This window comes from Chelonia mydas, chromosome 5, assembly GCF_015237465.2.
Source record: "Chelonia mydas isolate rCheMyd1 chromosome 5, rCheMyd1.pri.v2, whole genome shotgun sequence".
Classification (NCBI taxonomy): Eukaryota; Metazoa; Chordata; order Testudines; family Cheloniidae; genus Chelonia; species Chelonia mydas.
Genome location: NC_051245.2, coordinates 104,472,514 through 104,494,853, shown reverse-complemented (window position 1 = coordinate 104,494,853; position 22,340 = coordinate 104,472,514). Strand labels below are relative to the sequence as shown.

The 22,340-nt window shown below is 39.1% G+C and overlaps 1 protein-coding gene across 1 annotated transcript in view; it reads left to right on the top strand.

Annotated features, from left to right (window-relative positions):
- The window catches only part of PTPRD (protein tyrosine phosphatase receptor type D), a 2,140,771-nt gene that overhangs the window by 162,537 nt on the left and 1,955,894 nt on the right, over nt 1–22,340 (top strand). The window lies entirely within an intron of this gene.

The following is a 22,340-nucleotide window of genomic DNA, read 5'->3' as shown; positions in this document are numbered from 1 at the left end:
CATTCTGCCTGAGCTATGAAGCAGGGAAACATTCTGTCATGGGCTTCTATAAAGCATGTCCATTTCCAGTTCTCATGTTTTCTATTTTCAGTGCACAACCTACATGAGAAAGCATTGATTTGAAAACAAAAGTGTTCTCCATCAGCAAGAATCCTGAAAATTAGGCAGATGCCATACTTCCCTGTGGACATGCTTAATAATAATAAAGGAGCAGGGGGGAGGAACATCCTTCATTTTCTCAGAAGTAACTATGAGGAACTGAAAAAGAAACATCTTAATGAATCTGTACCTTGCTAATTGAACCTTTGCGTAGATGTTGTATCATGATTAGAGCTGTGTGAAATATTTCACACTTAATGTGAAACTTGTCTCTCTTCCATCTCAGACAGAGAGAATTCTTTTCCAACAGAGGAATTTTCATCCATTCTGCCCAAGGGACTTTTCTTCATACAGGAACTGTTTTTTAAATTTTCCATAACAGAACATGCATCCAATTGGTGGTAGGTTGGTAGATCTGAAGGTCAAATTAATCTTTCTAGCTGTAGTGTCAGATCATTTCCTTCCTATCCATTCATTGGGGTGGAAGTGTTTCTCCATGCTCAGATATCAGCTGGCCAACATGCAAACAGGCTCCACTCAGCTCCATTGCACAGTCTCTTCCTATTCCTGGTACCCCATGGAGAGCCCTACTTCAGATCAGGATCCAGTAGGGGGAGTGAATGGACTGGGGTGTAGAATATATCTTGAGTTGGGAGGTGTTGGGGCCTGAGGGGGCCTAGGAGACATGCATCTTTGCAGGCCCAAACCACAGGTTATACAGGCCCAAATGAGTTTGTTCACTTCTTGAGAGGTGTATTTCTTTTTTTACCCCTTCTGATTTAAATGAACTCAGGAGAGAACAAGAAGGCTACTTGGCTATCTTGTTGTTCAGCACATTGTACACTGAGAATTCCCCTCTCAGAAATATTGCTGTTGAATGTAGTGCTTGTGGAAGCTGCCAGATTGTGACATCCTTGAAGACTGAAGTCCTCTCTTCATACACAGAAGCTAGAGGCACCACTTGTGGGGATGGGGAGATCGTTCAGTATCCATGCTGTGCATTTGTCTGCATATTAACCTACCAATGACTGCCAACTTCACAAGTTTTGTGACATCCACTGGGAACAGGAATAGCTTCTCTTCTTTTTGAAAAGTGGCATATTTTATTTTGATCTGGATAGTCACCAAGGATGGACAGAAGAGACCTTAGTTTATCAACTTAGGAGGACAGGTATACATATGTGCATTGCAATATTGACCAGTCCATACCAGAATGGCATAATCCCCCTCTTCTCATTTTCAAATCTTAGTGATGTCACTAGGTTTAGTAGATATGGCTGTTGTTGTTGCTCTTACTTTGTTCAGTTCTCTTCTCTACAGACTAGTAGCATGAAAAATGTGATTTTCTTTCTCCCCAAACTTTTTTTTTTCAAATTTGGGTCATTATTTTTTCCCTCCAGGAACTTGGTGGTGGGATAATTTCTTGTTCTCAGTGTTAATAATTTTTGCCGTACAAGTAGATAGTAAAACTTCTTTTATCTACAAGGATACACCCTTGAATTAAAAAGATGAAATACATTGATTAAATTAGTGAGGAGGAGAATATGTGCATGTGTGTGCCACAGAGAGGGGGAAAAAAGTAGTGGGAAAGTCAATGCCAGTTTCAAACTTTGAAAGGGTCATTATAATACCAAGAAAATGAAAGGATTGTAGATTATGTAAAAGACTTCTGACACCATGTTCTTTACAAGAACTAAACAATTTTAATGTACATAAAGCTAATGAAACCTAAATTCCAACTACTTAATAATTATTAATGCAAAATTAAAAGACAACATGGTGGGAAGAAAATAAAAAATAAGAAAATTAAAACACTGCTTTCAGGCCAAAGTTTCAGATAAGCATCAAAATTTGTGACCTGTTTAATCATACCAATGGAAGTTAGCTTTTGACAGGCACCTGGCTGTCATTTTCTTTGGAAAATGCTGATTTTGTTTGGAAATATTGAAGGAACAAGTTCAGAAATCAGTTTGAAAAGTGGCCCTTAATATTTTCCAACTAATATAAACAATATAGGTTGGAAATATAGATTGATCTACATTAGTTCATTCATCTGTGGATTTCATTTCCACTGTCAGTTGAGTTACACTTTCTAATGTGGTAACTAATTCCACTATATATTACAATGTAGTTACAGTATATAGTGTTGTTGTAGCAATGTTGGTCCCAGGATCCTAGTGAGACAAAGCGGGTGAGGTAATATCTTTTATTGGACTAACTTCTGTTGGTGAGAGAGACAAGCTTTTGAGTTTACACAGAGCTAGTCTTCAGGTCTTGGAAGTTTATTTAGCTGTGACATTGAATACATTTCTCACACCTGAAGAAAAGCTCTGTGCAAGCTCAAAAACTTCTCTCTCTCACCAACAGACATTGGTCCAGTAAAAGATATGTCCTCATCCACCTTGTGTTTCTAATGTAATTACAGTACAGTTACACTGTGGTTATACTTTTTGGTGCATTCTAAAAATACATGTATTATGAATATCACCAAGGGAATAGTAATAAGGAATTCAACTGTGTATCCAATCTTCAGATTCTATTAATTAGTGTTAATCAGTTATTAAAAATAAAACAAATTGTAATTGCAATGTAGCTATGTTGTCATTAGTCACTGTCTTATACAGTTTAACCATCAATTACAGTTATGATATTTAAAGGAACATAGAATATATCCCTAAAATGGTGACTTCATCCTAACCTAGTCCATCATGAGGGTCTCTGAGGGTCCCCAAACAGTGAGTAGTAATTTTTACATACAGTACTATACTGAAATTGTAATACCTAAGCACAACATCTAACCTTATGTTGGATTAAAAAGAGAGTTTTAGGGGTTGCAAAAACTGACCAGGAGAGTTGTTACAGAAGCTGTTCCTCATAGCTATTCTGGTCAATTTCCCCATTTTAATTTTTAATTCTTGCTCATCCAGGTTCAAATCCATCCTTTAATATGTTAAATTGCAAGGTTATTTTTGTGGATTAATTAGTTGTTGTCTTGGAAGTACTCCATGAGTAAGCAATGGTGTATCTTGTATCAAAATGCAACTGGTAATTTTCCCTACCAAACAGTGATAGTACAGAATACTGGAACAGAGATTAATATGGTATGACATGTTTGAGAACACAGGGAAATTCTGGTCTCTTGCTATTACTTATTTGAAGTAATCTAGATTGTGATTCAGCCTTCAAGACTTAAATCATAGCCAAAGGACTTGAGAAGGCTGGAGTAATTGCAGCATATCTAAAATTAAATAACCTTTAAATACATTAATGTTCTGCCATGATAAAATAAAGGACAGAAAAGTAATCCGAAGAGCACTCACCACTGTTAGGTGTTTCACCCAATGAAATGAAAGCTTCACCAGGCCTCTCTTATACATTTCTTCAGAGTAACGTTCCCCTGCTCCTCCATGGAGTTTGACATAACATGGGACATGCAATCATATACCCATTTGCTAGTTATAATTCGTTCTGCTATTATTGATTCTCAGGGACTCCCAAATCATTGCATTTATCACTCAAAAAGAATAATATGCATAGGTAAGGTATTTTAAAAAAATCCTGTTTAATTAGTAGTGATAGTGTGCAACAGAATTAATCCTTGGGCAGGCTATTCCTTTAACAAGTTTTAAAGTGGGAATGTCATCATATACAACAATGACTTCCACTGGTGTGGTACAGTAGATTTATTATGTGTATTCCCTTAACAAATCTAATAATTACACATACTGTACAATGCACCATTTTACCTGTGTGGTAGTCGTTCATTCATTCCCTAGTGTAGCCTTTCAACATAGTATTTGTTTGAAGTGGATTTTTACTATGCACACATTTTAAAGGGTAGCATGGAGCAGATCTGTTTCAGTGAATCCATTCAGTCTTCTGTCAAATACTCAGTCACTTGAGGGGGGTCTCACTGTACTGAATTTTATGAATGGATGCAGAGGATATAGAACTGAGGTGCCTAGTTGCTGACAGGTGCATAATATTTTTCATTTCCTGTGCTTTATCCTTACCAATGTGGAAATAATCAATAACTGCAACAACTGCTCTTCCTGTTGTTTTAACCACATTAAAAGTGCATTTTGATATGTTTAAAAAAAAGACAAACCCCCACCCTCTCCTTACTTTCCTTCATCAGTGAAAGGACAGGAGACTATCTGTGAAATCCTACCTAGTTAGCAATGCAGACAATCCATTTTCACACTATCAACATATTTTAAAACACTCATGTTTCTCCTTGCTCCATATTCTACATTTATATAAATATTTAAATGTTCATTTACTGCTGTTGAAAGGTGCCAGATTGACAGTCTTGGAGCAACAATGACTTCAATGGAGCTGTGCCAATTTATACCAGCTTAAAACTTGGCCCAAGATATCTAATAGCTATAACAGAATTCAAAGAAGGACTTTCAGCATTTAAGATACTGCTTCATGACAGTGTATCCAGTATTAAATTCAAAAGACTGATCAGTGCCATTCTTCTGGTTACAGCTTTTCTAGGCATTAATAAGTGGATAAGAGTGGTGCTCAATTTGTAATGAAAGATGTACCAAGGCTCACTCAATTAGATGCCAGGGCTCAAGCATTATTTTTACTTTCATAACTGATATGGCAAGCTCACTGGTGCTGGGGATATGAACTGCCAAGCCTAGAAGTGCTGGGGCTCAGTTCTGGCAAAGCCCTGGCATAAATTAAGCACTCGATAAGAGTCTAGGCCAGTTACCAGTTATATACCAATTGTATACTTTCACATAAAGCCATATTCAATATAAGAAGGCACACATACCCCACTGGTGGAATGTAAAATTCAGAGCTACTTAAAAATAAAGGCATGATCATCCCCCATTGATGTTAAAACTTGCATTGACTTCACTGGAAACAGTATTGTGCTCCATGACCTAAAAACTGAATAGCTACAAACAGACAAATGTCCTAACTTTTTTTTAAAAAATGTTAAACTAACTTGGTGGTGGGCAGGATCTGAGCAGAATGTCCTACAACAACAACACAGAAAGGATTCGATACTTCTGGCTGCTGCTGTCTGGAATGGTGGATGGGGCTCGATCAGGAAGTACCACACAGTAAAATAAATTGTCTCATTGCACACATGGACTTATTAACATGAATGTTGATCTTTTGGGGGAGCATTGTTGATGGTTGAGTGTTTTTATATTTCAGTTCTTCAGTTTGTCCATTGACTTATCTGTGTAGCACCTCTGCAAACAATACTATACAGTACGACTGGTTACTGACAAGCTAATGAATTTAAAAGAAATGTACACCTGTGTGTAATTAAATTAGATGTGATGAAAGTTGTAGAGATTAATGCATACAATCAAACCATGTGCTTTTAATCACCTCAACTGTCAGCTGTAATTTATGGGCAAAGCTCCTCTACAACAATCTATTTCACCTGAAGAATGGAAGGGTACTGTTTTTTGATGGCATCTAAGTGTATTCTGATAAATAGCAGCTCAACAGAGCTCAGCATTTGTAGCAAATACATATGTTAGGTGTTGTGTATACCACATTAGGTATTATGTGCACAGTATTAATGAAATATACATTATAAATAAGTGTTGGGAAGTTATGTTAACCAAATCTTTTATGTTCTCACAATTCTGTTCACCCATGTCAACTATCCCACGACACTTTGCAAAGCAAATAGGAAACTCATTGAAGGCAAAATACGTTAATGCTCTGCCATGGTACGAGCTGGGGAGGTACCTCCATGGACTAGTATCTGGAATGCAGTATTCAAAAGAGAGATATGAAAGGCACAGAACAACAAGTTAAGGAACTAGGACAGTGGTGGGTTGGATTTCTGTGATGTGTAAAGAATTTTGTAACTCATAAAATCATCTATAAATACCAGTAGATGAAATGTGTATCTTTGAAGCACAATTTCTATGTAAGGTCACCATGCTGCAAGAATTTGCTTCTCAGAAGGAGGGTACATATGTCTCCTCTTTGTGCTGTATTGCTTAGTCAATATATTTGGCCAAGTAAAGATGATAGGATTAGGATTTAGGGCCTTGTCCTGTTCTTTTTGTAGTCAATGACAAAACTCCCATTGACTTTAATGAGAGCAGGTCCGCAGGAGTGAGACCTTAGTGAATAAATATACATAACTATCATCTCTGTCCACAGAAACTCCATCTGTTAGTCAAAACATCAAACTGAAACATCTCTTCATGGTAAATTACACAAGCATAGAACTGAAACATATTTCTCCACAATTTCAAAGGACGTAAGGACAACTTTGAAACGTAACTATGTATTACATAGAGGGAGCATCTCATCACAATACCAGCCCAGATCTCTGGATGTCATGTGGGAGGACAAGTCCTGATTCATGGGGAAGTGCATGGCCACCTCTTGTCGTGTGACTGCCAAAGAATCGCAAAAAGAATCACTGTCCTTTAAAAGTGAATAAAACACTTTATTAGAATATGGAAAACTTTTTTTAAATTATTTATTTATTTTTGCTAAATCTACTCTCTCTCTCTGCTTCACTGTAGAACTTCGGCTAGAATCTTCAGAAGCTCACTTGCAGCCTGTTTCCTGCTACATTTTTAAAGAAACACTAGAAATAGAATCATAGGACTGGAAGGGACCTTGAGTCCAGTTCCCTACACTCATGGAAGAACTAAATATTATCTAGACCAGGGGTGGCCAACCTGCGCCTGAGAAGGAGCCAGAGTTTACCTATGTACATTCCCAAAGAGCCACAATAATGCCTTAGCAGCCCCCCATCAATTCTCCCCAACTTGCCAGCAGCCCTGCTGATCAGTGCCTCTCCCTCCTTCTCCATGCCTCCTATGGCATGCAGGAGGCTCTGGGGGATGGGGAGGAGTGAGGGCGTGGCAAGCTCAGGGAAGGGAGCAGGAAGGGGTGGGGGCCCTGGGGGAAGGGTGAAGTAGGGGCAGGGCCTGTAGCAGAGTCAGGGGTTGAGCAGTGAGCGCACATCTTCCCCGCACACCCCCCCGACACATTTGAAAGTTGGCACCTGTAGCTCCAGCCCCAGAGTTGGTGCCTATGCAAGGAGCTGCATATTAATTTCTGAAGCATGCGGCTCTGAAGCCACAGGTTGGCCACCCCTGATCTAGACCATCCTTGACAGGTCTTTGTCTAACCTGTTCTTAAAAATCACAAATGATGGAGATTCCACAACCTCCTTAGGCAACGTATTTCAGTTCTTAACTACCCTGATAGTTAGGAAGTTTTTCCTAATGTCCAAGCTAAACCTCCGTTGCTGCAATTTAAGCCCATTTCTTCTTGTCCTATCCTCAGAGGTTAAGGAGAACATTTCCCCACCTCCTCCATATAATAGCCTTTTATGTACTTAAAAACTGTTATCATGTCCCCTCTGTTTTCTTTTCTCCAGACTAAACAAACTTTTTTTCAATCATCCCTCATAGGTCATGTTTTCTAGACCTTTCATACTTTTTTGTTGTTCTTCTCTGGACTTTCTCCATTTTATCCACATCTTTCTTGAAATGTTGTGCCAAGAACTGGACACAATACTCCAGCTGAAGCCTAATCAGTGTGGAGTAGAATGGAAGAATTACTTCTCATGTCTTGCTTACAATGCTCCTGCTAATACACTAGAATAATGGTTTCTTTTTTTGCAGCATTGTTACACTGATGACTCATATTTAGCTTGTGATTCACAATGACCCCCCAGATCACTTTCTGCAGCACTGCTTCCCATTTTGTTTATGTGCAACTGATTGTTCCTTCCTAAATGGAGTACTTTGTATTTGTTCTTATTCAATTTCATCCTATTTACTTCAGACCATTTCTCCAGTTTTCTAGATCATTTTGAATTTTATTACTATTCTCCAAAGCACTTGCAACCCCTCTCAGCTTGGTACCATCCACAAACTAACCCCTTTCCTTTTGCCCCATAATTTGGCATTGAGCACTCTTCATAGCTAATTGATTTTCCATGCAGTCTCTCCTATCCCACCACCCATTTGGGAGGATGTGGGTAGGGCTTGAACACAGTCTCTTCTGGGTTGGCAATACAAACATTATCACTAAGCCGACCCACCCTGAATGTGCAAAAGAACTGGGTTAGTTCAGGTAAACTGAGATTTCTGAAAAATTCAGCCAGTCCATTTCTGAACTTTGAATACTGATACAGAAGATTGGTGCTGAGCTTACCCACCTCCTCTCATTCACCAACAGAAGTTGGTCCAATAAAAGATATTACCTCACACACCTTGTCTCTGCCATCTCTTCCTAATCATGTTTGACAGTAACTGAAATGTTATATACAGTATTTTTTGTGGAAAGGCTTATGATATATTTTATAATAAAGAAGGAAGGAGGAAGGTTTAAGAAGCAGGGATTTTTATCATATTCTGTTGATTTTGCTAACGATAAGGCACTTTTTGATGCTCTGCTGATAGACCCCACTATCAATTTCTATATAATAAATACATTATTTTGTTTAACTTGATAAGGCACTAGCTAATGCTTGTTCTTATTGTATATGATCTTCATTGAATGTAGCTCATTTTCTTTTCCTTGTCTCAGACTAGCAATAAAACAAATAATGAATAGCATCAAATTCACTTTTTTCTGGACCTCAGAATATTTATAATTAAACATTGGGATTAGCTTGTGAACCATGCAGAAACTGTAGTTAGGGCAATTTCCCCCTTTTCTAAGAAAACAAGCTGATGCATAGGAAGGTCCTAAACTATAGGTGCAGACTGAGAGTAGAATAAAAAATTAACCTGTCAAAAAAGGAAAACAGCAGCAAAAAATGGCCATGGCAAGAATCTATTTGCTATGCTGGCTCAATATATTCTTATTGCAGACCACAGTGACCTTAGTGAAGAATGAACTTCACCAGTTTCTCTGACACTTCACCGGCTCTGAGCTTTAACTAGGGAGGAGGATACTACTGATTTAGATTCCAAAATATTCAGTCAGTCTGTTTCACTCTGCATTACCCTGCATATACTGTATCTAATCTGTTACTTTGGAAGGGCCTGCAGCTGCTGCTAAGTGATTTATCTCAAGTAACCTCTGTGCTATGACAGCTCTGAGATAGCAGATAGTCCCAGTAGTGATAAGAGCAGCCACACTCAGTACAAAGTGCACAACTGTACTGTTCTGTCAAAGTTGGGTTTGCCAAATAAAATTTGTAATGCCATGATTAATCTGACTTTTTTTTACACTATGTTCATTAAGGGAACAATACAGCTTTGAATGCTTTGCTGGGATAATTGTTGTCTTGAGCATGCGTGCAAACTTTATATTCAGAGACTGATAAAAATTATTTTATAACTCGAAAACCTAACGTTCAAAAGCAGTGAATTGTGTTACAACATTTATTTCATTACATTTTAAAGCCTCCAGCTGAATCTTAACAGCAATAATTTCAGATAATGCCTTATTAGCTGGAATCCTAAAGATCTGTAATCCTGGAATATTTTGTAAAAATACCGAGAATAATTTTGCATATATCAATGTCTAAGCAATAAATTACTCGTTAATGACCATTTTAAATTAAATATTCAAGCAAACAAAAAAGAATAAAAAACAATCACCCAAATAAAAGACCGGCTGTACTTTGAGAGTAAATGGAGCTTGCAGTTGAGCAAAACTTGGGGAACCGCAAAACATAAACAGTACGTTATTAGAGGTGGTCAGAATATTTTTTTTTCCTGTGGACAATTTTGACTTTTTTTTTTGTAAAAATCTGAAAAATTTAGGCTAAAAAAAATTTATGCTTTGATTCAAAAGTGCCACTACAGTGTCTCATAAGAGTTTTTGGGTTCCTTATGTGCCCTCATTTCCCCCTATGAGAATAGGCCCCTGGCCAGACTACATATTACATGATGCATCATGATCTTCCTTCTCACCGTATTGCATCATGGGATCTTCCTGACTGTACTGCATAATGGACATGTAGTCTAGATGGAACCCTGCCCTTACATGGGGACATGAGGCATCACCCAAACTGCAGCTCCCATGAAACACCACAATGCCATTTCCAAATAAAAAATATTTGGTCTTCCGTCGAAAATCAGAAAGTTTTCAGATATTCAGTTTGTTGACCAAAAGTAAAAATTAGCCATGGAAAACAGACACTTTTTGCAAAAATAAATGAATTAAAAGAAAATTATCGATCTTGACAGAATTTTCAACCAGTCTGATAAACTACTTATCACCAAAATTTCCCAGTCATATAAAGTTGCCTCTGTTGCTGCTGCTCAATTGAATCTAAGCAATATGCAAGGTAAAAACTGAAGGGTCTAAGTCCAGTGTGGGTGCTCTTATTAGAAAGCAGTTATAAAGGGACAATTGGACTTATCTGAGTGGCTTTAGCAGCAGGGCATTACCTTGTCTATCTGAGCTTTTGGGGGTGGAATTTTAATGTCTAGGGCTCCGTGGATGCTATATTCTACCTCCTGCCCATGCTCCAGAGAGGACTTGGCACTGGGAGACTATACCTGTCACTAGTCCGGCACAGTAGGTACAGAATGACACTGCTGCCACTCTACAGCCTGGAGGGAGTGGAAGACTCTTTTTTCTGTTTTTCTCCCATGCAGGTTCTCAAATAGCTAGCCAAGTTAATTGGCTGCTATGGGCTGAATGTAGGGCTAAAAGAAAATGTTACATGATTAAAATTATGGTGTCACATTAATCCTTTATCTTCCATGCTTGAGACCTGCATAAGGAAGGTGGTGGAGCTTTTAATGAAAATTAAGCCTTAGTGCTATGTTTAAAAGTTTTGCTGTTCTCTGATGTCCCAACAGTTAGCACTAGTTTTTATCTAATGATTTGGTTTAAAGTTGGTGATGACCTGTGTCAATTAGCATCCAGAAAGAAATAGCATATGTAAATAAAGGCATCCCAAACCTATTCCCCTTTCAATTGGAGTTAGCCACCTAACTGCCACTTGTTCTTTTGAACAATTTTATGTCATGGGCTGGATTATCTTATCTTGTGTCTATATAATCAGAACCAGAATCCAAATGTATATGCATTTTGTTCTCCCTAATTCAAAGTAGAGTAAGGCCACACCTGCAGAGTTTGGCGCTGACTCTGAACTTTCCTAAAATTGGGATGGGTGGGTCAGATCCATCTTTTCTCCAGGCAAAAGGTGTTCATTTCTCCATAATATAATTCAGGCACTTTGCTGCGTTCCTTGTGTTGTTAAGAAATATCCAATTGCCTTTTCTCCACTTAGAAGAACTGAAATTCTCTTTTCTTTTTCTGTTTCTTTCCTGGTCGTAAAAGATCTATCACTCCCATATGTTCTCTTGTTCATCATCTCTCACTAAGTTGTGACTGTGCGTTTACATCTGTCAAGTTTAGCATTCACTCGCCATCTTCAGAACCAATATGTGGAATACTCCGTAAAGGGCAGTGAAAGACAACATACCTGACCCATATTACCCTATAGATTATGTGCATACAATCTCTGCAATTAACCTTGCATACCTCTGCCAGCCACGGGCCTTCACATCTCAAGTCCAGTCTGAAGTGAGCATCCCTTGTGTAGCAGCATGTTCACCTTTATACATATTTTACTATCTACTCTTGTTTTAGCTGAACCTAGATGATGTTCTTCTGACACTGACAGATTATAAAATACTTTCGTCTGTCAAATTCCCAAAGCTTCAAAGAACAGAGAAACAGGGATATTTTAAAAAGGCAGAAACCATTAGTGAGCATGTGTACAGTAAGTGGCGCAAGAATCCAAGTGAATCTTCTCCAGGTACGTCAATACTGTTTTGTTTCCATACTATGCTTATGTGGTGCTGCTAAAGAATGTTTATGACACTTCCAGCAAGAATGTGAACGGATTTCCTAGCCTAGGCTCCAGTCTTGAATTCACCTATGTGGATGGACAGCAACACTCAGATGAAGCACAATACAGGATCAGGACCTTAGAAACTATCAAGCGACAGGGGGAAGTAATCTAATTTTAAAGAGAAATTGCCCTTTCCTGTTGGTCCTTAACTGTTTCTTTATGATGAATAAAAATATATCATTTTTTTCCCCTGCTTGATTTAAAAAAAAAAAACAAACAGAAGTTTCAGGTTGTCACTTCCCTCTCTCTGCTGGAGGACTTTGGTATTATTGTAGGAACAAAGTGCAATGGCACATCAGGCTGTAACGTGAGCTGCTTTTCTTCTACCCCATATGAGGAATGCTGAGTCTGTCTATCTGAAACTCAGCATCACTTCCCAACATTGGTGGGGGGTGGGAAGGGATGAGGGAAATTGGCAGCTCAAATTACAACTTTAGATACAATGGGCAAAAAAAATTTAAAATGTTGTTATGCAATCCACCCTCAATTTAAAGCCACAGGGGGAAGTAATTAAAATTTAATAGAATCTACAGCTGTTAAACAAATTTTCTGTGACTCCCCCCCTTTAGAATATTAGAGCAAGGAGAAGACAAGCTTTAAATGTATATTCTTCAAATTATATATCAATCCCTCTCCCTCACCCCTGCTTTCACGAGCAACCTTGCAGGAAACATTGTTACAAATGTTTTTTAGGTAAACTGTTGGTTCAGCAAGTTTAAATCAAAAACCACAGGAAAATAAACCACCAATAAATGTAACTAATATAGAGAAGTGCAATGTCTAATTCTGTGGTACAGACTTGAAAGCGTATTCCTTCCGTCACATTAGGAGCATAGTCTGCCCTTGAAAACTCATTTGAAACTTGGCCACGGAAATAAAAAATGAAAAGGCTCCCTTCCTGGCCTTTGTATTATTCTATTTTTTTTCTCTCTAAGTTGCAGTTTTATAACTAGTGGTGCCTTCAGTATTTAAGCAATTATTTAGCATATTTAGTACATATGCTGATGAAACCATTAATGTAGTGTGGGGAGGGGATATTGTTCTGTCTAGTGTCATGAGTATTCTACAGGATAGTCAAGGTGTTCTCACTGACACAAAGTAATTTGGTTTCTTCATCAAAGGGTGTGCAGAAAAGAAGGGGTCTCAGTGCCTGAACAATAGGCCTCAAGAACCAGCCATCCTATTGTTGGTTACTCTCCAGCCAGGTTAACAAAGGACTGCAGTTCATTGTTGCATGGATCTGTTAAACATTGGCTGAAACTGTAGGTTATTTATAGATGTAGGTGGAGACAGAATCCCTCCTCCTTTCATCCTTCTCATGCAGCTCAAACTGGCTCAGGGAGCAGTGTGTCTTCTGGTAACAGGCACCTGCAGGTGTGTATTTAGTACAATGTTTTGCTATGCACAATTAAAATGGTGGCCTACTGCCTTTTCAGTGATCTCTTTCCTTATGTGCCAAAGAAAGTATGTGTTTTCAGTATTCGTATTAATTATATTGGATTCTAATGATCAGACCTTCTGACTGTTAGCATTTTAGCTGAAGTGATACACCAGGCTTCTACATTTTTGAATATATCTAGCCTCTTTGTAACTAATTGCCCCTAACACATCCACGGCTCTAGCTTCCCAAGAAGTTGGACTCCAGCCTTCTGGTTAAAAGTGCAATATACTCAGATTCACCTTACGCTTTACCTATTGGCCATGTACAGAATTTGTTCGAAACTGAAATGAAGTAGCTTCTAGTGGCTGTATTCTGAAAGGTTTCAGAGTAGCAGCCATGTTAGTCTGTATTCGCAAAAAGAAAAGGAGTACTTGTGGCACCTTAGAGACTAACCAATTTATTTGAGCATAAGCTGGTATATGTAGCTCACAAAAGCTTATGCTCAAATAAATTTGTTAGTCTCTAAGGTGCCACAAGTACTCCTTTTGTATTCTTGACGCTATCATCCAGGGGCCTTATGTGAACGACTGTGAATATAAACTAGCCACAGATAATCTTTGGCTACAGTGCTTGACATTTTAAGAAAAAAAATATCCAAAGAGAGAGTGATAGTTGCTGATGGCAAGCAAGTCATCAACAGAAACACAAGCAGTAATATGCAGTCAGGCCAATTAAAATAGATGGTTTGAATCTACTGATTCATCTCAGGAATAGATAAACTGGGTTCCTGTTACCACAGTGTCTGGCTATGGACTTGTGTTAAGGTATCCTTGGTGTGGGCAAGTTTCTGCAAAACAACTTAGCTATTCGTGGAATCAGAATTGGATATCATCTGTCAGGTTATGTAGCAGAGGAGATTACAATTCAGTAACTAAAGAGGGATCCAGTGTGGGATAAGGAAGATGGAGCTGACTCCCATAAATATTTTATATATACATATATAAAATCAATGCCTCTGATATTTCTCCCTTTCCCCACCTATGAGCTTTTTACATTTCTTAAATGGTAATTCACACTATTTGTTACCATCCAGTTTACTGCAGCAGATTGTCAACTATCCAGAACTGTGTTTTTGCGCACACATACACACTCGCTCACTCTCTCTGCTTAGTGTAATGTCATTCACCTCCAGCTACTCCATGAACAGCTTGAACTTAGAGATGGAGCACAAACACTCATCCTCCTGGACCACATGGACCTGGTGGGTCTTGCTTCCTTGCATTCTTATCACTCAGGAAGGTTTTCCTCAACAACTGGAACCTCTGGATTCCATTACCAATCCAGTGGGGATAGATGTCTGTAGTCAAACAAGGCAGGTATAAATTCCACCCAATGTTCTCAGCAAGCTCAGTGATTCCTAGCATCCTGCTGCACCTTTGATCCTAATCCATGTATCAGCTGGGTATCTTAGTTTCACATACAACTTTTTATTACAGAAGGTGGAGAAAGCAACTAATTTAGAGGCTGTTCTAGATTTGCCACTGACAAATAGAAACAGGTTGAGGATTTGAAGGTGGAAAGCAGTCTGGGTGAAAATGATCACAAAAAAAGATACAGTGCATGATTCTAAGGAATGGTAGGAGGAAAAACAGCAGAATAAAGACAGTGGACTTCAAGAATGCAGACTTGAGCAAACTCAGAGAACTGGTAGGTAAAATCCCATGGGAAGCAAGTCTAAGGGAAAAGAAGATTTCAGGAGAGTTGGCAGTATTTTAAAGAGACATTATTAAGGGTGTATCAACCTGCAGGGGTTAACCAATCACTTTGGGCCCAAGAAGCCATGCCTCCTCACTATTGCTGTGCATGCTCCAGGTGGTGGGAGCATATAAAAGGAAGTAGCTCAGTTCAGTCTGAACTGACTGAGGAGGAGAATGGATTGGATGCATGCTGCAGGAAGCCACCTGAACTCCAGACTGTGGAGACTGAGCACCCTGATTATGCTGTGGGACTCCAGTCAACTGTGGAGACCAAAGGGGACAGAGAGCTGCTACTCACGCAGGAGCTGCCAGATCTGGGATTAGGGTAGGAAGTGGCCATGGGAACACATTTGTTCATATGGAGACCCGAACCTATACAGGAGTTATTGGTTTCACAGGGCCCTGGGTTGGGATCCAGTGGAGCAGGATAGGCCGGGTCCCCCCAGCCTTCATCTAGCATGAGACACTGTGAGTGCCCAAGATAATAGATGCCATTGCCTGATATTGTGGATGTTAGGTGCTACTGCCTGAGGCTGCAGATATTAGGTATTACTTTCAGGAACTGTGGACAGTAGGCACTACAGCCTGGGACTACTGACAGTGGCCTTTAGGCCACGTTACTATGTGGGAAGGAACTGTTTTGATGACATTTTCCACTAGACCTTGATGAGAAGCTTTGAGCGCACAATGAGGAGGGAAAGATAATAACAGAAAACACAGCAATGGCAGAAGCATTAAATGTGTGTTTTGTTCAGTTTTCACCAAAAAGATTTGTATTGACTGGATGACTAACATAACTAACAACAGTGTAAATAGGGTAGGATCTGAGGCTCAAATACAGAAAGAACAATTTAAGAATTACAAGTTAGATGACAAGTTAGATGTCTTTGAGTTGGCAGGGCCTGACTAAACACAGCCTAGAATACTAAGGAACTAGCTGAAGAAATCTCTGAGCCATTAGTGATTATCTTTGAGCGCTTGTGGAGGACGGGAGACATACCTGAGGACGAAAAGGGCAAATATGGTATCTATTTGTAAAAAGAGGAATAAGGACAACCCAGGAAATTATAGGTCAGTCAGCCTAAATTTGGTACCCAGAAAGATAATGGACTGAATAATCAAGCAATCAGTTTATAAGCACCTAGAAGGTAATAAGGTTATAAACAATCAATATGGATTTATCAAGAACAAATTTTGTCAAATCAACCTAATATTCTTCTTTGATGGTAACTAGCCTTGTGGTTCGGAAAGAGAGCAGTAGATAGATAACATCTTGACTATAGTAAGGCTTTTGATACTCTCACTTGACCTTGTCATAAGCAAACTAGGAAAATATAGCCTAGAAGAATTTACTATGAGGAGGGTGCACAACTAGTTGGGAAAATGTATTCTGTATTTATCAATGGTTCATAACTAAACAGGAAGGGCATATCAAGTGTGCCCCCAAGGATCTGTCCTGGGTCTGGTTCTATTCAATATCTACAGAAATGATTTGGATAAGGGCATAGAAAGTACACCTATAAAGCTTACAGATGATACCAAACTGGGAAGGGATGCAAGCATTTGGGAGAGCAGGACTAGAATTCAAAATGACCTTGACAAATTGGAGAAATGATCTGAAATAAATAGGATTAAATTCTCTAAGGACAAATGAAAAATATTACCCTTAAAAGAGAAAAATCAATTGCACAAATACCAAATGAGAAATGACTGCCTAGGAAGGAGTACAGCAGAAAACGATCTTGGGGTTATAGTGGATCACAAACTAAATATGAGTCAACAATAATAATACCGTTGCAAACAAAGTGAACATTATTCTTGGATGTATTAGCAGAAGTGTTATAAACAAGGTATGAGAAGTAGTTCTTCAACTCTACTTAGCACTGTTAAGGCCTCAACCGTAATATTGTGCCGAGTTCTTCTCGCCACGCTTTGGGAAAGATGTGGACAAATTGGAGAAAGTCCAGAGAAGAACAACAAAAATGATTGGAAGGTCTAGAAAGCATAACCTATGAAGGAAAATTGAAAAAGAAATAGGTTTATTTAGTCTGGATAAGAGAAGACTGAGGAGGGGGAGCATAACAGTCTTCAAGTATGTGAAAGGTTGTTATAAAAAGGAGGATGAAAAACTGTCATCCTGAACCAGAGGAAAAGAAATAAGGGGCTTAAATTAGCAAAAATGTCCTAACTATAAGGGTAGTTAAGCATTTGAGCAAATTACCTAGAATCTCAGGTTGTGGAATCTCAGTCCAGGGTTTTTTTTAAGAACAGGTTAAACTAGTGGGTGTCAACCTTTTTTCATGTGTGAAAAATTTTAAATGGTGGTGTGGACTGCTTTGGATATCTTAGACGTCGTTTGCGGATCCCCATGGATTCATGGACCACAGATTGAAAACCACTGGATTAGACAAACACCTCTTAGGGATGGTCCAGATAATACCAAATCCTGACTCAGTGCACAGGACTGGACTAGATGACCTATCCAGCTTCCATTTTTGTGGACAGAAAATTTCAGCCACAATTAATAACACTGCAGAATTTTTGTGCCATTTAGAATTATTTTGATATGTAAAGAGTTCAATTTAAAATTTGGTTTGTTACCAAATTAAGCTGAACTGATTTTAGCCACTCTCAATCCAATTTGAGTGTCTACACAGGGAGGTCACACTGTTTTGATTTGATTTAATTTAAATTAATTCAGAAATTGATTTAGTTGAAGTGGTGCAACTTCTGTGTGCAGGCCTGGACTTTGTGAATGGTCCTTAAACTCTGAAGTCATCAATGAATGAGATATTGGACAAATTATGCTTGTGTGGACCAAGAATCACTTAAATGAAAATTCTAGATGCAACTCCTCAATATCTGAATAGGGCATTTTTATACTTTTATGATCTTAAAGGCAGGGTGAAATTGAGATAGAACTTGAGATCTCACCTTGTTCTCCATAAACAATTATAAGCATTAAAAACATAACAAAGCATGTTTCACCTAACAGTATGTAATGGACATCGTTTGGCTGTGCAAATGTCATTCTGTGACTTTCTACCAAGTATGAAATCTATTGCAGTGGCTACAGTCCCGTCAGGTGATAGGAAATGTTTGCTTACTTCAATACCGTGCAAGTCTGACTTTCACAGGTCCTTGAGAGTGTTGGTAGAGAGTATGTCTTCTGAAAGTGACTCTGATACACTGATTTATGAAAATGTTGCAGAAATAAAACAGGAAAATAGAACAATGGGGCAACTAAAAGGAATGATGCACAGCAGCGTAAACGCAGAGGCCAAGACAAATATGTTGGAATATACATCATGGGCTGAAGTTAAGTCTTTCAGTTCTCTCTTGCAGATGAAAATATACAGGGCAGACTGATTCAGATCCAGAGCATGCTAGCACTGGTGTGAATGTAACTCAGGGTTAACGAGGCTGACTTTTCAGAGGCAGTGACACAGTATCAAAACATACGTTGGGCTGATCAATTTATATCCAAATCGTCTGTGCTTTCCTCTCAGACATTTTAGTTTTCCATGAAGAATCTTGGCGTAGGGAATTTGGGGAAATGCATATGTGAATTAAGGAAAATATACAGGTTTTGTAGGAAATGAAGGTGAAAATCACCCCAGTGCAGGAACCAGCATAAGGATTATGTGCCATTTTAGTCCTGTAGAGTCCTGGTGCTGGCTATCTAGATTGGGGTGAATTTCAGCCTCCCTAAATAAATGCTTAATGGGTAATGTAGTCTAATTGTTTTGAGGTTTGAAAAATCAAGATATGGAGGCCTAGTTTTGGAAGTGAACTATATAAACCCTAATACAATGAATTAATTAATTGATATATATTCATGGCCATGCACATTAGTCAAGGATTTTGGAGTAGAAAGTGTTCATTAAATGTATCAGTTTCCCCCTTCTCCATTCCCTCTCTTCCCTCTCCCCTACAGTAACACACTCATGAAGAATAAAAACAACAACAAAAATACAGGTGGTAGCATGCTGAAATACTAGTTTGGGGGCTTGAAATTCAGTGAGCATAGACACACTGAAGACTAGTTCATGCTTTTATACAGCCACCAACAAATCATTTTATGAACTGTAAAAGTAGGAAGAATTACCTACCCATTCTTTAAAAGAAAAAAAATTAAAAATACTGGACACAATCACTAAGAGCTTCCATTACATGTTCCTTGAAAACACAGAGACATTAAGTCTTTGATCATGTACCAATAAAATTAATGAGAGGTTTTTTTCATTGACCTGAAGGGAAACAGACTCAAGCCCAGAGACCTAGATTATGCACCATTGAAAGCAAGGAGAGTTTTGTTATTGGCTTCAGTGGGAGCAGTATCAAGCCCTAACTACTCAGGAAGACATCAGTAACAGACTGATTTTCAATAAAATAGCAGCTTTCTACATAGGACTATATTAGGCAGAGACTAGGGCGTGGGCAGTCTTGCCTAGTGGCTGGAGCTGGAGTCCGTAGCCAGGAATAGGAGCCAAGAGTTAAAACAGGAGTCGGAGACCAGATGAAAGAGCCAAGGTTCAGAGCAGAAATCAGGAATCGGAGTCAAGGGTCAGAGTAGGTTTACCTGGAGTGAGACAGAGCTAGGAGCAGGGCTGGGTCTAAGGCAATAATGTAGGAGCAAAACTGGGAACAAGCAGGCACAGAAGGTATGACGGCCGTGGGTGAATGCTTTGAGCAGCTGCCAAGCTACTGCTGTTGCTGGTTTAAAGCTGGTCTGCTGATCCTTCCCACCAATTAGGAAACCTACTACAGGTCAGCTACACTCCTGAAGTTGCCTGAAAACTGGATGTGCTGTATGCCCTAATTCCTGACAGTAACCGCCTAGGGGCCTGGTTTCTCAGGATACTTCCAATGTAACTCTTACAATATGTCCAGACCAAGGATGTTCTCTACAGGTTTCAAAGATAACTTGTCTGGACTGTAGCTTTCTTAGTCAATCAGGTATTGGAGCCTTCCCCTAACTCACCAAAATTCAAGGATTCATTGGACCTAGTACTCCTCCTGTCCATGGCTTGGTGATGGCTTGGTGATGGCTTGGATCAATTTGGCTACAGGTTCTCAGTGTAGGTCTTTAAAAGTGAGAGGTGAAAGATGGTGTGGATCTTCAAGGACGAGGGCAACTGTAACCTGAAGGCCACCAGGTTAACCTGTTCTATAATCTTGAAGGGTCCCAGGTATTAGACTCTAGACTTTAAGGTCAGAAGGAATCATAATCATGCAGTTTGACCTCCTGCACATTACAGGCCACAGAACCTCACCCACCCACTCCTGTAACAGACTCTTTTATAGGCCCAGCCCTCTTTAGTTAGCTGATTTGGGCTCACCTGCTCCAATCCAGGGGAGCTGAGCTCAGTCTAGCCACAGGTATCAGCTACCCTGTGACACAGGCACAGTGCAAACTTAACCCTCCCCCCCCACACCCAAGTCAGGATGAAGAGAGGTATGGGTCTCTGCCAAGAGTGGGTGCCCTTGAGTCTCCATGAAGGGGGAATTACAGGTGCAGTTACCCCTGAAACTCTGACAGACATCTCTACAAAAATGTCAAACTTTCCAGGAAGGAAAAACTCACCCCTCCACCAGTGCCATTGGAGAGTGTTCTGCTAAAGTGAGTCACACTGAGAAGCAGGTGTAATTGCTAACATGTTTGAAGTGTTTCTATAAGTAAACAGGTTTACAATATTTCTTATTTTCTGAAACTGTACAGAAACACTTCAAACTTGCTGCAAGGAGATAAATAGAGAATTGGTCAGGGTAAACTAAACTTATTGAGGGGAACAGGGTTACAGGGGAGACATTGCTAGCTGTTATGCAAGAGATGACTTATGACATATATCTTGAAGACTGCAATCCCATGATGAAATTCACGATTCACAGCAAAACATTCACTAGCGAGGATGTGGACTATTTACTTGAGATAATGGGATGGAGTGTGAGTATATCTGAACCCACTGTCAGTCTGTAAAACACTGAAAAGATTCTCCAGTGTTTTATTATGAAGTAGGATAAACTGTAAAAATAGCAATATCTGTGAAAGAGCCCTCCTGGACACAGGGTCATCGTTTACTTTACTTGGACAAGAAGCTTGGCTTGTATTAAAAGTGACCAATCTACCACTTGACCCTTGGGAGAATGGATCTTATTTAAGATCTGCCAAAGCTATATTACATGGACTACATTAGTTTGTACCCTTCCGGGAAGAATATTTCAACACAAAGTAATATTATTCCAAGTATGCCATTAAATATGTTGCAGGCTTAGGAACTGATTATTTTAATAAAAATACTTGTCTTATACACCCATCAACTGTATGTTTAGGATAACAAGAGACTTAAAATTCAATATGTACTGGGATCAAGCTGATGCTGTGCAGGCCACAGAAGGAGCACAGTTAGAATAATAGATCAGTTGCATTAAGGACAGTATAAGAACAGCTTAAAACCCAAAAGAGCAAAACTGAGTCAACAGTAATGAAACTTATGTTAAAGTTATGATAAAGCTTAGTGAAATCAATGGCTAAAATATTGCTGTTGTTGGACTAGTCAAAGACCCTAGACTGACCATATTAAATACTTAAACTACTACCATAAAGGAAAAAAAACAGTGCAGAAAAAGGAAATCAACAGATGCAATGGAGATTAGATATGTGCAAGAACTGAAATATCCTACCTCTGAAGAACAGTAATTACGGTACCTCAGAACTATTCACAGGAATCTTTAGATAGTATACGCTGTACTTTGCTCTCCAAGAAATTGATCTTGCAAGGATCTGAGAACTCTGGCCCCAGTCAAACACTTGAGCATGTGCTTAACTTTAAGCACAGAAACAGTCCAGTGGGACTCTTCTGACACTTAAACTGTGCTTAAGGGTTCACTGGATCAGATATTGAGTGGTCAGCACCTTGCAAGTTCAAATTCCAAAATTTGAATGAAAACATTTTGGGTCTGGTTCTCTTCTCGAACCTGATTAATTCTATTGACTTCAATAGAGTTACTTCTGATATATAACACAGCTGTAAAAAAAGAATCAGGCCCTTCCATTTTTGTTGGTGCAATCCAACAGAGCTACATTACAGGAGTCCTGCATGCAATTATTGTAACAAGAAATGACAAATCAGGAATTAGGATCAGGATCAGGCACCAGAGATGGTGTTTAAATTATTTATAAAACAATTCCAAAGCACTTGGCTAAGCATTTCTAGCCTTTCAAACACTTACATCACTATTGGTGACATGCTTCTCCTGT